Below are 12,869 nucleotides of genomic sequence, written 5' to 3'. Positions count from 1 at the left end.
AATTACAAAGAACATGCAGCTCTCTGACCAAACACACTGTGCTACCGTGCTGCCAAAAATCCTGGAACTGACCAGGGATCAAACCTGAGACCTTTGTATTCGTAGTATTGCTCTTTACTACTTTGCGACCAAGTAGCCACCATCCAGCTGAGCCACCGAGGACACAGAGAACAGTGCTACTGCAGAGAAATATCTCTGGCACATCTCCCGTGAGACCCCCAGTCTCAATTTATTGTCCCACATTATATATATAGTTAAGGCTCACCGGCTATTTAAACATCTTCTGTGCGGATGAACACACATTGCCCGAACTTTTACGGGAATCGGTAAAGCCACGAGTAATGAGTGTAATGTGCAGGGGCACTACGAATATAGTGCGGGACAATAAATTGAGATTGTGGGTCTCACGGGAGTCGCGCCAGAGATCTGTGTTCTCGGTGGCTCAGATCGATAGAGCGTCTACCATGTAAGCAGGAGATCCCGTGATAGAGTCCCGGTAGGGGCACAAATTTTCGAGTATCCCTGTTGACTATATCAACGCCTGTATGCAGCTAAGGGTAATCATTTCACTGTATTGATTTAATTGTAATTTCAACTTTCAGTTCGACACTGATGCATCAATCACTTTGCTTAAGTGCCACGTACGAAGAGATAGGCTCACCACACCTTCCTAAATCTAGCAAGGACCTCATTGCTTACAATGGACAGGAAATTCCAGTGCTTGGACGGTGTAGTTTGCCTGCCACATACAAATGCATTCGAGGACAGCGAATTTTACGGTGTTGAAATCAAGAGAAAGTGAGAACGTTTTCGGTTTAGATGCCTTTGATTTGCTTGGCCTCATAATCCAAAACAATGAACTCTTCATATCGGCATTTGACCCGGCAGCGAAGGAATACTATAAACTAATAACTTTGTTGTGCATGTTACACTGAAAGACGTGCACAGCCCCGCCCGGTTCCAACTGCATTAATAGACTAAGTAGCCAGTGAATTGAAAGAATTGCTAGATAATGGTGTAGTGGCTCCCATTCAAGCTATTCAACGGGCAAGTCCACTAGTTTTGATTGTACTCGCATTTGTGTTGCCTCAAGTCAACAGTGAACCCACACACAGTAGCTGACACTTATCCGTTACCTCGCCCTGAGAAACTCATGGACAGACTTGGTCCAAGACGTTAATTTTCTAAGATAGATTTGCGTGATGCATATTTGCAAATTCCACTGGATGAAGAATCACAGGAACTGTTAGTTGTAAATATACCCTTAGGACTGTTCAAATATTTACGTTTACCCTTCTGCAGTGCTTCCGCGCCCACCATTTTTCAACTTTCCTTGTAACAGCTGACTGCAAAAGTACCATTTTGTTCGAACTACCTTTTCGGAACACAAATTGAGTGCTCTTTTTCGAGTGTTGTCCGAAGCGGGACTCAAATGTCGTTTCGAAGCGTTTGACTTTTTCAAACTGAACTACAGTACTTAGGTCACATGAAAACGGAATGTCCACCTCCTCCAATCTCACTTGATTGCAATCCATGACCTGCCTGTTCTTCACGATAAATCTGAACTTCAGTCAGTATTGGGCAAGATGCCGTAATACATTCGTTTCATTCCGAACGCTTCACAGATCGCGGCTCGATTGTATCGCTTGTGTCACCAAAGTGTGCCATTTGTGTGGTCTAAAGACTGACCGGATGCATTTCAGAAACTCAAAAATTCCTTCCTTAATGACTGATGTTTAGTGCATTCTGACTCTGCCAAGCCAGTAGTTTTGCAAGTCGACGCTTCTTCCGACGGAATCTGCGCTGTACTTTCGCACAGAATTGGTGCACAAGACAGACCTATAGCCTTTGCCTCAAAGTTATTAACTCAAACTCAGTGGAATAATACTCGAACAGAAAAACAGGATCTTGCTATTGTGTATGCTGTGACAAAATTCCATCGCTGTTTGTGTAGTCGCTTATTGTCCGCTGGACAGCAGACCAGGTGTTGAAGTGTGGACCCATGGACACATAAGGGGAAGTCTATACTGCACTTACTGGTGCAGGACGACAGTGTCGAAAACATGAAGTCGTTAAACTTGTGACGTGCATGTGGTAAGATTGATCGACACGGCGAAGAAACAATCAACACAATGATATGTGTACAAATTAAGATAGGATCATCACATATAAAAATATCTGTACTTATACCAGTAACATGTTGTACGTGATCTAACTGCTACCCTGTATACTCAGTATTGTCCAACACATGTTGAGAGTGCGAGAGTTCCTGAGCAGGTGGCCATGTGATCCCCACAAACGCTGATGTAAGACATGGCAGTGAAGTGGTGGGAATGTGCTGGTCCATTGTACGGATTTGGTGTACTATAATGGGTCGACGTGGAATCGTTACAGAATGGCAGAAGTGCGCTTTCGTGTTAGGACGTGCCCAAAAACCCAGAGTGAATGAAGTTTTCACGATTCGTTGATGTACCCCACGTGGACTGTCCTATGTGCCTAGAAAAAAGTGCTGACTCACAGGCATGTAACACAGCGTAAGAAAAGTGGTCGGAAAACATCATAACCGACAGCATCAGGTGCAGAAGGCGAGTGTCACGCACAGATAATGACAAAAGGTGTCAAATCCTACAGGAACTGCCGATGTCGGTGAACTCAGGTTAATGTGAATCACTTTCTGAGCGAACAATGAAAAGGACACTGCCTGCGATGGACTTCATAGTTGGATGTTTTGGAAAAGACCGATCTGGCGAAATATTATTACTCTAGGCGGCGCATAAAGCTGCACGTCGTCAGTGGGCCACCGAAAACAGAAGGGCCACAGAAAACAGAAACTGTACAGAGCTGAGACCGGAGGCAAGTAATGTCTGCTGACGAGTCACATTTTTGCCATTTTTCAAATGATGCAACGTATAGAGTGCACCTCAGCCCAAAGAGGCGTTTAACCCACCGTGCCTAGGAAGTTTATTTTGGACCATAGGTAGCTGTGTGCTTCGGTGGTGTTCATCATACTTGTCTTGGGCCCAATCATTCATATTACCTGGAAGGTGAACCAAGATATATAGGGTGATTATTATTAAAGTGCCACTTTCAAAACGTTATGAAAAATGAACGACTGCTCAGAGTGACGACAAATTTCAACAGAATTTTCGAAAAAGGCGAAAACGTTATGGAAACAAGAATAATTGAAAGAAAATATTCCCATTAGATGGTGCTGTAAGTGGCAGTATATGTAGAATAAAACATGTTGGGTATACCACTGTCCCCCCCACCCCCCACCCCGCCACCCCCCGTCTGAAACACTCGGCATGATCTCTGCAATGCAGGATCGTGCACTACTGGTAAAGCTGTGTTAGAGCGGAGTATTATCAAAGAAGGATGAAACGTTATGGAAAAACAAAACGAAAATATTACCACTAGATGACGCTGTAAGTGGCTGAATATTTGTAGCAAAAGATGTGGAGTCGATCGCTGTTCCTCAGTTTCCATCTGATGAAAATATGGCGATTGCAGTAACTCGATTTCCTAGAACCTTTGCTGAGTGGAAGAGGGGTCAAAATGTCTCGGGTTATCCATAGATATTTGCCGGCCGGAGTGGCCGAGCGAGCAGTTCTAGGCGCTACAGTCTGGAACCGCGCGACCGCTACAGTCGCAGGTTTGAATCCTGCCTCGAGCATGGATGTGTGTGATGTCCTTAGGTTAGTTAGGTTTAAGTAGTTCTAAGTTCTAGGGGACTGATGACCTCAGGTGTTAAGTCCCAAAGTGCTCAGAGCCAATTGAACCATAGATATTTGACCATTTCTGAGAAAACAATAGTCAACGTTTACGAGGTACTTCATGTATGGTATCAAGTATCGATACCACCCCATGGGCGTCTCAGTTGGCAAAGAAAATTTAAGATCCCGTCAGACAAAGATAGGGGTTTAGTAGATTCCGGCACACCCAATGCTGCCATACCTCCAGCAGCTCGGTGCCATAAGCACCCTCTGCCGGCGCAGTATATGCTGAGCGCCCAAGGAACTTATATAGGAATATGTTTTGAAATACAGGGATATACAAAAGGACAGAATAGGACGCTGCGGTCGACAACGCCTATAAAAGACAATAAGTGACTGGCGCGGTTGTTAGATCGATTACTGCTACTACAATGGCAGGTTATCGAGATTTCTGTGAGTTTGAACGTGGTTTTATAGTCGACACAAGAGCGATGGGACACAGCATCTCCGAGGTAGCGATGAAGTGGGAAATTTCAAGTACGACCATTTCACGAGTTTGCGTGAATATCAGGAATTCGGTAAAACAACAGATCTCTGACATTGCTGCGGCCCAAAGATCCAGTAAGAACAGGACTAACGACATTTGAAGAAAATCGTCCAACATTACAGAAATGCAACCTTTCTCCAAATTGCTGCGGATTTCAATGCTGGGCCATCAGCAAGTGTCAGCATGCGAAACATTCAACGAATCATCATCGATATGGGCTTTCGGAGCCGAAGACCCACTTGTGTACCCTTGATGACTCCACTACAAAAAGCTTCACACCTCGCCTGGACCTGTCAACACCGAATTGGACTCTTGATGACTGGAAGCATGTTGCCTGGTCAGACGAGCCTCGTTTCGAATTTTATCTAGTGGGTGGAAATGTACGCGTATGGAATCAACCTCATGAATCCATGAACCCTGCATGTCAGCAGGGGATTGTTAAAGCTGGTGGAGGCTCTGTGATGCTTTGGGGAGTGTGCACTTGGAGTGATACGGGATCCCTGACACGACTGGATACGACTCTGATACCGATCACGACGACACCCCTCGATCAACGTTAACACTCGTGGTGTCACTCGCCTTCATACGTGGCAGTGGACGTTTGAAATTTCGTGACGCTAGCTCAATGGTCGTCAATAGATTTAAATGTATTTCCCGGCTGACTCTTAATTCAATTACTGCCACGGGGGTGAGGAGAAAGAACACATCCTGGGGGTACCAGCATTATGAGTATTTAGATGTTCGATTAATCTGAATGGTTTGCAATGTTCCAGCGATACTATTCGAACTCTATGCTCATGTACCGACAAGGACCATTTTCGCAGATAAACATGCAAGTACGTAATGGATGTTCAGTTTCTCAATATAGTTCGTCGCACTCACACATTTTACATCCGCTGTAAGAACAATTTCGTGCATTTACATTTTTGGTGTCCCACAATATTGGTTGGCTAAATATTATGACGATACGTTGCATACAACTTCCACAGCAATTGTTTATCATGTAGTCAAGACTACGTAATGAAGCCAAAATAGTGGATAAAATTGAAATTTAGTTCCTGTATTAACACTTCTCTTTTCACTAATTAAATATGAAATATGAATCGAAATTGGAAGTGATGATCCTATCCTTCTTTTTTAGTATTTTAGGTCCCTGTTAAGTTAATATCTGGTAGTTAATAAGCGAACTATTTTTATGCTGGCGCGTTGTTTGTATCAGTTACCCCGCAACCGTCCAAAGATAAGATTCTATTAATTTTCCTCGCACACACGTTTTACCATTTTATAAAATGCAGAATTACGTTAACTATAGCTTTCCGTCGCACACAACGTTCGTGGGTTCCACAACCATAATAGTTTCCCAAGAGTATTTTTCCCAGCTAACGCAAAGTTCGAATTATGTTGTCGGATTCATTTTCACGTCACTCGACAATAAACGTCTCTGATCACTTCGTCACACGTAATGTATTTTAAACGTGCTTGAAGAGTCTTTAAATAATCTCCTTAATGAATATCGCAGTCGCGTACCACTTTTTCATCGACTAATCCGATCGCGATAACTGAAGGTAGAGACCTCAACAGTGTGTTACATGTTCTTTTATATGTATTAAAAACATATGCGCCTCTATATCTTTCTGTCCCGCTTGGTCTTTGCAACTTTGCTTTTTATTACTTTTCATTATATTGCTTCTTAGCAATACTGTGCAGTTATTAAGGTTTCGTATTACTTTCCCCTTTTTATTTCTTTCCCGATTTTAATTAATACCATGCTAATTGAGACGCCTCCCCGCAAGTAACGTTTAGTGCGCATTTCAGGCACGACAATGCGACATCCCACACGTCCAGAATATTACAGGAACACTTTTCTGAGTTTAAACACTTCCATTAGCCAGAAACTCCCCAGATATGGACATTATTGAGCATATCTGGGATTCCTTGCAACGTGCTGTTCAGAAGAGATCTCCATTCCCTCGTACACTTACGAATTTACGGACAGCCCTGCAGGATTCATGGTGTCAGTTTCCTCCAGCACTACTTCAGAAGTTAGTCAAATCCATGACACGTCGTGTTACGGCACTTCTACCTTCTAGCGGGGGCCCTACACGATGTTAGACATGTGTATCAGTTTCTTTGGCTCTTGAGTGTATGACGGCCGGCGGCAGACAAACGCCCCACTCGCGCATGGAACCTCTTCGCTACATAATGCCAGCGCAGACGCCTCCTTGTCGCTGCTCCGATTCCGTCGTCTGTTCTTTAGTAAACAGGGACTCTTTCCTACTGACTCCGATACCTGCACTCTATTGCTTGCTACATTATATGTTGTGAGTCTTTGTACACTTGAAGAAATACAAGTTAAGTAAAGCTTCTTTATACTGTGTGAACTTGCTAGCAAACTGTCCGCAGCTCGTGGTTGTGCGGTAGCGTTCTCACTTCCCATGCCCGGGTTTCCGGGTTCGATTCCCGGCGGGGTCAGGGATTTTCTCTGCCTCGTGATGACTGGGTGTTGTGTGCTGTCCTTAGGTTAGTTAGGTTTAAGTAGTTCTAAGTTCTAGGGGACTGATGACCATAGATGTTAAGTCCCATAGTGCTCAGAGCCATGTCAAATTCTGATATAATGTTATCTATCGCTTCTGCTGACAGCTGGCACATCAGTCTGTAGCCCAGTTCTCCTTACCGTTGTGTGCGGAGTCGTGCACAACATTATGTACCTTTTAGTGATTAAACAGAACAACCGACGTTGGTGCACATTGGGTAGCGTCGCGCATCACGCTTTTGCGCCACATTCTCGAAATGGTTCAAATGCCTATGAGCACTAAGGCACTTAACTGCTGAGTCATCAGTCCCCTAGAACTTAAAACTACTTAAACCTAACTAACCTAAGGACATCACACACATCCATGCACGAGGCAGGATTCGAAGCTGCGACCGTAGCGGTCGTGCTGTTCCAGACTGTAGCGCCTAGAACCGCTCGGCCACGCCGGCCGGAGGCCCCATCCTAGGATCCCGATTACTACTTTTAGTTTCATTTTCAATTTATGTACCCATGTCCGTAGAAGATAATTACACGTATGTTTTACAGTGTATACTGAAATAACGTTGACCTTATGCGTCTTCTAACTGAATGTCTGGTAAATGAACTTAAAAAAAAAGAATCAAAACATTATTTGAAAGTGTTTTCGGCGAGATTCCTATAGTGTATCTTGATTCATAATCAAATGTAAACGCCAGTGTTCGGAAAAGTGAGCAGTTGTACGTGATTTCCCTCCAAATTCCCCAAATTATTGGCAACGCGTGAAGTCTTCAGTGATGTTAACGCCGGTTTCTTTCCCAAGTGATACTCATGCGAAGAAATGTCGCTGTGGCAAATCTATGGTTCTCATCGTACTCGGAATTTCTATGTTTAGAATGTTTCTATGACCGGTATCATCCAAGGGAATGCATCAAATCCTAAGGACAAACACAACACACCCATGCCCGAAGGAGGACAGTCCGTGACTGCAGCCCCTAGACCGGTCGGTTAATCCCGCGCGGCTCTGTTTTATAAGGACGTTCACTGTGCGCCAGAAATTCCGCAGAAGTTACGGATAGTCAACGGTATGAAAAATGGGCGTCGGGTCGATGTCTACCAAGGGTCAAGAGAGACAGATTTCGAAAATCGAAAGGACAGGTTCTTTTGAAGTGCAGTGTGGCAGAGGGAGGAAAGCAACTCATCCGACAGTAGTAGAATTATGGCCATAGCATTGCAGAAGAGGTCGAGCAGTGGTGTACAAACATGTAGCGCACGGGCAAGTGTCCGAAGGTTTCATATGCCTGTAAGCATGGTGCACAAAATCCTACCAAACATTCTGCTTTGCTACTCAAACAAAATTACCCCTTTTCAGGAGTTGCTTCGTGTAGACCTCCGTTTGCTCTAGAATTTCTTGCTCGCATGGAAATGTGCAATAAATGACAACGGTATATTATGTGGACAAACGAAGCTCATTGTCATCTGTAATCACATGTCAGTATTCAGAACTGCAGAATATGGCCAATGGACAATCCCTCGCGAATCATCGGGTACCGTTTCATTCTGCAAAGGTAACTGTGTGGTGCCGGTTGGCGGGTCAGTAATCGTAGGGCCACATTATTTCGGGGGGATGAGTCCTGAGAGCCCTGTTACGTAAATCATCACTGGTAGACGCTATGAGAGTCTTCTGTGCGCCCCTTTAATATCGTGAATGTGTGCGTAGGATTACTTTATGCACACGATAGCCACCGTATTGCGATATATGTGTTGTTTGTAGCAGCACCCATTCACGTTATGACGCTTACAGCTCAATATAGTGCGAAAATTTTCGTCATTTTTCTTATTTCCATAACGTTTCCCAGTCTTCCATAATATACCGTTAAAATTTCTTCAGTGTGGAACCGCGCGGCTTAGGTTAGTTAGGTATAAGTAGTTCTAGGGGACTGATGGTTCAAAAAATGGTTCAAATGGCTCTGAGCACTATGGGACTTAACATCTATGGTTATCAGTCCCCTAGAACTTAGAACTACCTAAACCTAACTAACCTAAGAACATCACACAACACCCAGCCATCACGAGGCAGAGAAAATCCTTGACCCCGCCGGGAATCGAACTCGGGAACCAGGGAGCGGGAAGCGAGAACGCTACCGCACGTCCATGAGCTGCGGGCTGATGACCTCAGATGTTAAGCCTCATAATGCACAGATCCATTTGAAGGCCCCTGCAATGGAGATGAAAACCCTGACCCCTAGCTTTGCAACAACGTGGGTTCCTTATGGGTGACCGAGGAAAATATTTAGAAGACAGCGACACCCAGAACAGGCACGAAATTGCCTTTTGAGGTAGCATAAATGTCGTCAATCAAACCACCCCTGTCCAGGGTGACTTCATTTTATCACATTTTGCGCTCGAAAACGACAGTTTTCAGTGCAAGGTACAGCAGGACAACGTCCTATGTCAATTTCGGTGTGATCTGAAGCAGAAAGCGGTTTTTATGCTTTTTCATCGCGTCACCTCTGCACTCGTGTCGGGGACTTTAAAAATGGCCCATTAGAGAATACTCATTCACTGGTCCCTACCAATACGTTAGAAAATCAACCCCCTTTAGATAGCATCTGTTTGCTGCATATGAATTCAGAGGGGTGTCGAAAGGGTTGCGTAAATGGACGGCGAGTAGAGATCGGTAGATGGGTTCTCTGTACAGAAACGTTTTAAAAGCGCCCAACAAAAGTGTGCAGCTGGCACCGATGGCTCTGCCGAACTGGGGGTTTAGTCACGTGCGGTTGAATGTCGCATCTCCCAATACACACTCCTCAGAAGGGGTCGAGAAAGGAAGAACGAAAACGTAAAAACCCCTTTCTGTTTCTGATCGCATTTAAATATCGCCGAATGGTTTTCTACTGTCCGTAGTGGTTTTATTCTGTAAACCAAAGCAAAACTTGTGGTCACTCTACACTCCACGAGGATTAGAACACGTTTAATAAGGTTTCAGCCACGCAGTGTCCTTAGAAAAGGAGAGAAACGTCTTGGGGGGGGGGGGGGGGCGTACATGTCAGAAGAGATAAAATATGTCACTAGCGTCATCACGTTGTGCACAGAACGGCCAACTGTCGTTATCCAGCGCGAAATATGTGAACGTAAACACTCCTGGGAAAGGGACGGTTTCATTGTTGCCCTTTATACCATTTTCTGATGTCTTCCCGTGTCGATTGTGTGAGACGTTGTTGTCTAAAAGTTTCCTTCGGCCACCGATAAGAAACCCAAATTGTTTCAATGCTAGACGTCACAGTACTCACCTCCACTGTAGAGGTATCAAACGAAAGGGTGATATGTGGGTAAGAGAAGGTGTGACAAACTTCCCATCGTGTGACTCATTCATGGCAGGGCTGAGTAGAATTGTGGTGGAATTTGGCGTCAATGGAGCTTCATTAACCCACCATACAACTCACATGAACTTTAGAGGTCTGACAGTTTTTTTTCCTCATGTGTCGATACCTTTCTGTTTCAAGCATCCCCGAGCCTAAGGGTGACGTCACACGGTGCCACACTTCCGCACCGTTACAGAGCAGAGTTGGAGGCACTGCTGAGCCTTATTTAAAACTTCTGTGTTGCTATGGAAGACATTTACAGGGTGACAAGGTTAACTACGGTTCTACACCTTTCTTTCGACCTATTCTTCTGATTCTTATTGTGATGTGCTATTTCTGAGTTTTGCTTGAATTTTATCATGGATTAGCTGTAGAATAGACAGCTGCCCTTCTTATTATTCAAATAAAAACTGTCGCATGACAATTTAGACCTGTCACGCAACACGAAATTGTGGAGTAAAATATTTTCGATGGATACCATCTTCAGCTGCTTCTGTTCCCATTGTTATTTACGCAATAAAGTGTTTTGACTTCACGAGGTATGTATGTTCAGTTTCTGTAGTCAGTAAAAATTTGGTAATTTCTTCCCGTTAAAATACAAGCTATGCCAAAATTCCTTTGTGTGGACTGAGAAAATCTATACATGTACGAAAAACTACGATGAATCATAATAAGGTGACCTTTTGTTTACAGCTATCTAGAAACGTCCTTCACTTGAAAGAGTTGAGAAACAGAATTCCACAGTTGAGAGCATATTGAATTGATAGTTGAGTTGTAAGAAAGAAACATGTCTAGCCAGCCCTTGCCCCTATCATGAAGGAAACCAGGAAAATATATAATCTGAATAACAACCGCCTGGGCCAGTCGCAATTTTTTATTCAGGTATTCTAGTAACCTTACCTCTAGCATCCTCACCATACTGACAAACTGATTTCACAGCACTAGCTCTTTTATACAGACTTTTATTAAAATTTAATATAAAGCTGACATGAAACACAAATAATCTGTGTATGACACTTTCGAATTCAAGGAAAACGGTCTTAGAGATAGGAACATAAATTTTGTTAATTTAGTGGTAAATGCTTAGTACATACAAATAAAGATTCGTTTTTTTTTATAAGCGGAAACTGTAAGACAAGATGACATAAGAAACTGATGACAACAGTGAAACTCGATACTAGCTTGCAGTAAACGAAAATGTACATTTATTAACGTTTGATTATAAACTGCGAGGAGGAAGATAAGTGAAAATAATCAAAGATGACCATTTCACTACTGACTTAAAATTACAAAAAAAAAAAAAATCTGTAATACAAAAATCTCACTATCTCAAAAAAAGAAAAGAAAGGCATACATTAATATTTACTATATGCAAGTCTGCATAACTAGTTTTTTGACATAAACGCAGAAAAGTCTGTCGTTCCAGAAAATCAAAGTGTTACCTCTCCAAGGCGAATGACAAGTCCAGTACCAACTGCACCAAAGTATAGCATCTCATTCACGTAACAACGTGCCGCTTATTGTCGCACACAAGAATGGTAATACTCGGACTATGATTTTTTTCTTCGGGAAACTGTAGTCAAAATATACTGGAAAGGTAATATTCACCCTTTGGTTTCTTCATTTATTTCTGATCCGTATAAATAAACCTAAATGCTTTCCCCTCATATAGAGAGCGACTTTCTCACGTTGACATTCCGCAGTCAACACCGGAATTAACGTCAAAACGGTGGGAAAGAATATGAAATATTTACCTTAGCTTAAACTATGAAGAGGGTTTCATACGAATATCACACATATTATACCTTAAAGAATTGTTCGTTTCCTTTCGACTGTTACTTCAGTCGTAAATTTCTATTCCATGCCGTGCGCTTACTCTTACCTGGTGACGAGACGTACTCGATAAGCCCGGTCACCAGCAACACTGCACCTGCATAAAGAAATTTACGCTGCATTAGGTGGCAAACTGTAATCGACTTTTCTTATAGTCAGCGAGCTATTTCAATGCAGTGTTCTACGGAATACGTGTAAGAGGCGTATTTAAAAAATCTGAATCTCAGGTTTCAGCACACAGTAGTACTCAAATGTAATAACGTGCTGTTAGTATCAAACACAGTGTTGCCGGACTGTTGTGTCAATTTCTCGCATAACAATTACACATATAAATGATGTGTCCATTCTCTGAGTATCAAGTTAGACTCGAAACACAACACATGGAGCTTCCATATCAGCTGTTCAGAGGAGTATTTAAGAATTTGAAACTGTCGTAAGATATAAATCAAAATATGTTTCTATGTAAAAAGCGAAATACAGAATTTTTATTCAATTTACAGTTGGCTCCCAACTATGTTAAAACGAATTCTACTGTACTAGACACAAATAAGAGTATACACATTAGTTTTTGGTGGCGTTGTGGAAGGAATAAGAGAGGGCACGGTCTATAACCCTGACATGCTTCCCATAGATGGCCATTTCATGGCCATTTGATATCTATCAAAAATTTGAATATGAATCCGTAAAACAAGACGACGGCGTGGATAAATTCTTCTACAAAAGTTTATTTGGACAACGTGTACGACATCGTGCCATAAAAAAGAGAACCTGCTCTTTGGTATTGTCTTTGGTAACGAGCCACTATCCTTCTTCAGTGGCGCCACAATTGCGCAGTCGTGAGTAGTAAAGAGCTGTGTGAAACTGTGCAGCCATAACTTCTTGAATGGACCTGTATATATGAT

At 43.0% G+C, this 12,869-nt stretch overlaps 1 protein-coding gene across 1 annotated transcript in view; it reads left to right on the top strand.

Annotated features, from left to right (window-relative positions):
- LOC126278760 (odorant receptor coreceptor-like) overlaps positions 1-12,869 on the top strand; it is a 126,148-nt gene that overhangs the window by 24,861 nt on the left and 88,418 nt on the right. The gene's annotated exons all lie outside the window — the stretch shown is intronic.

This window comes from Schistocerca gregaria, chromosome 6 (genome assembly GCF_023897955.1).
Source record: "Schistocerca gregaria isolate iqSchGreg1 chromosome 6, iqSchGreg1.2, whole genome shotgun sequence".
NCBI classification, from domain to species: domain Eukaryota; kingdom Metazoa; phylum Arthropoda; class Insecta; order Orthoptera; family Acrididae; genus Schistocerca; species Schistocerca gregaria.
Note: the sequence above shows the minus strand (reverse complement) of the source record. Positions and strands in the feature narration are given on the sequence as shown.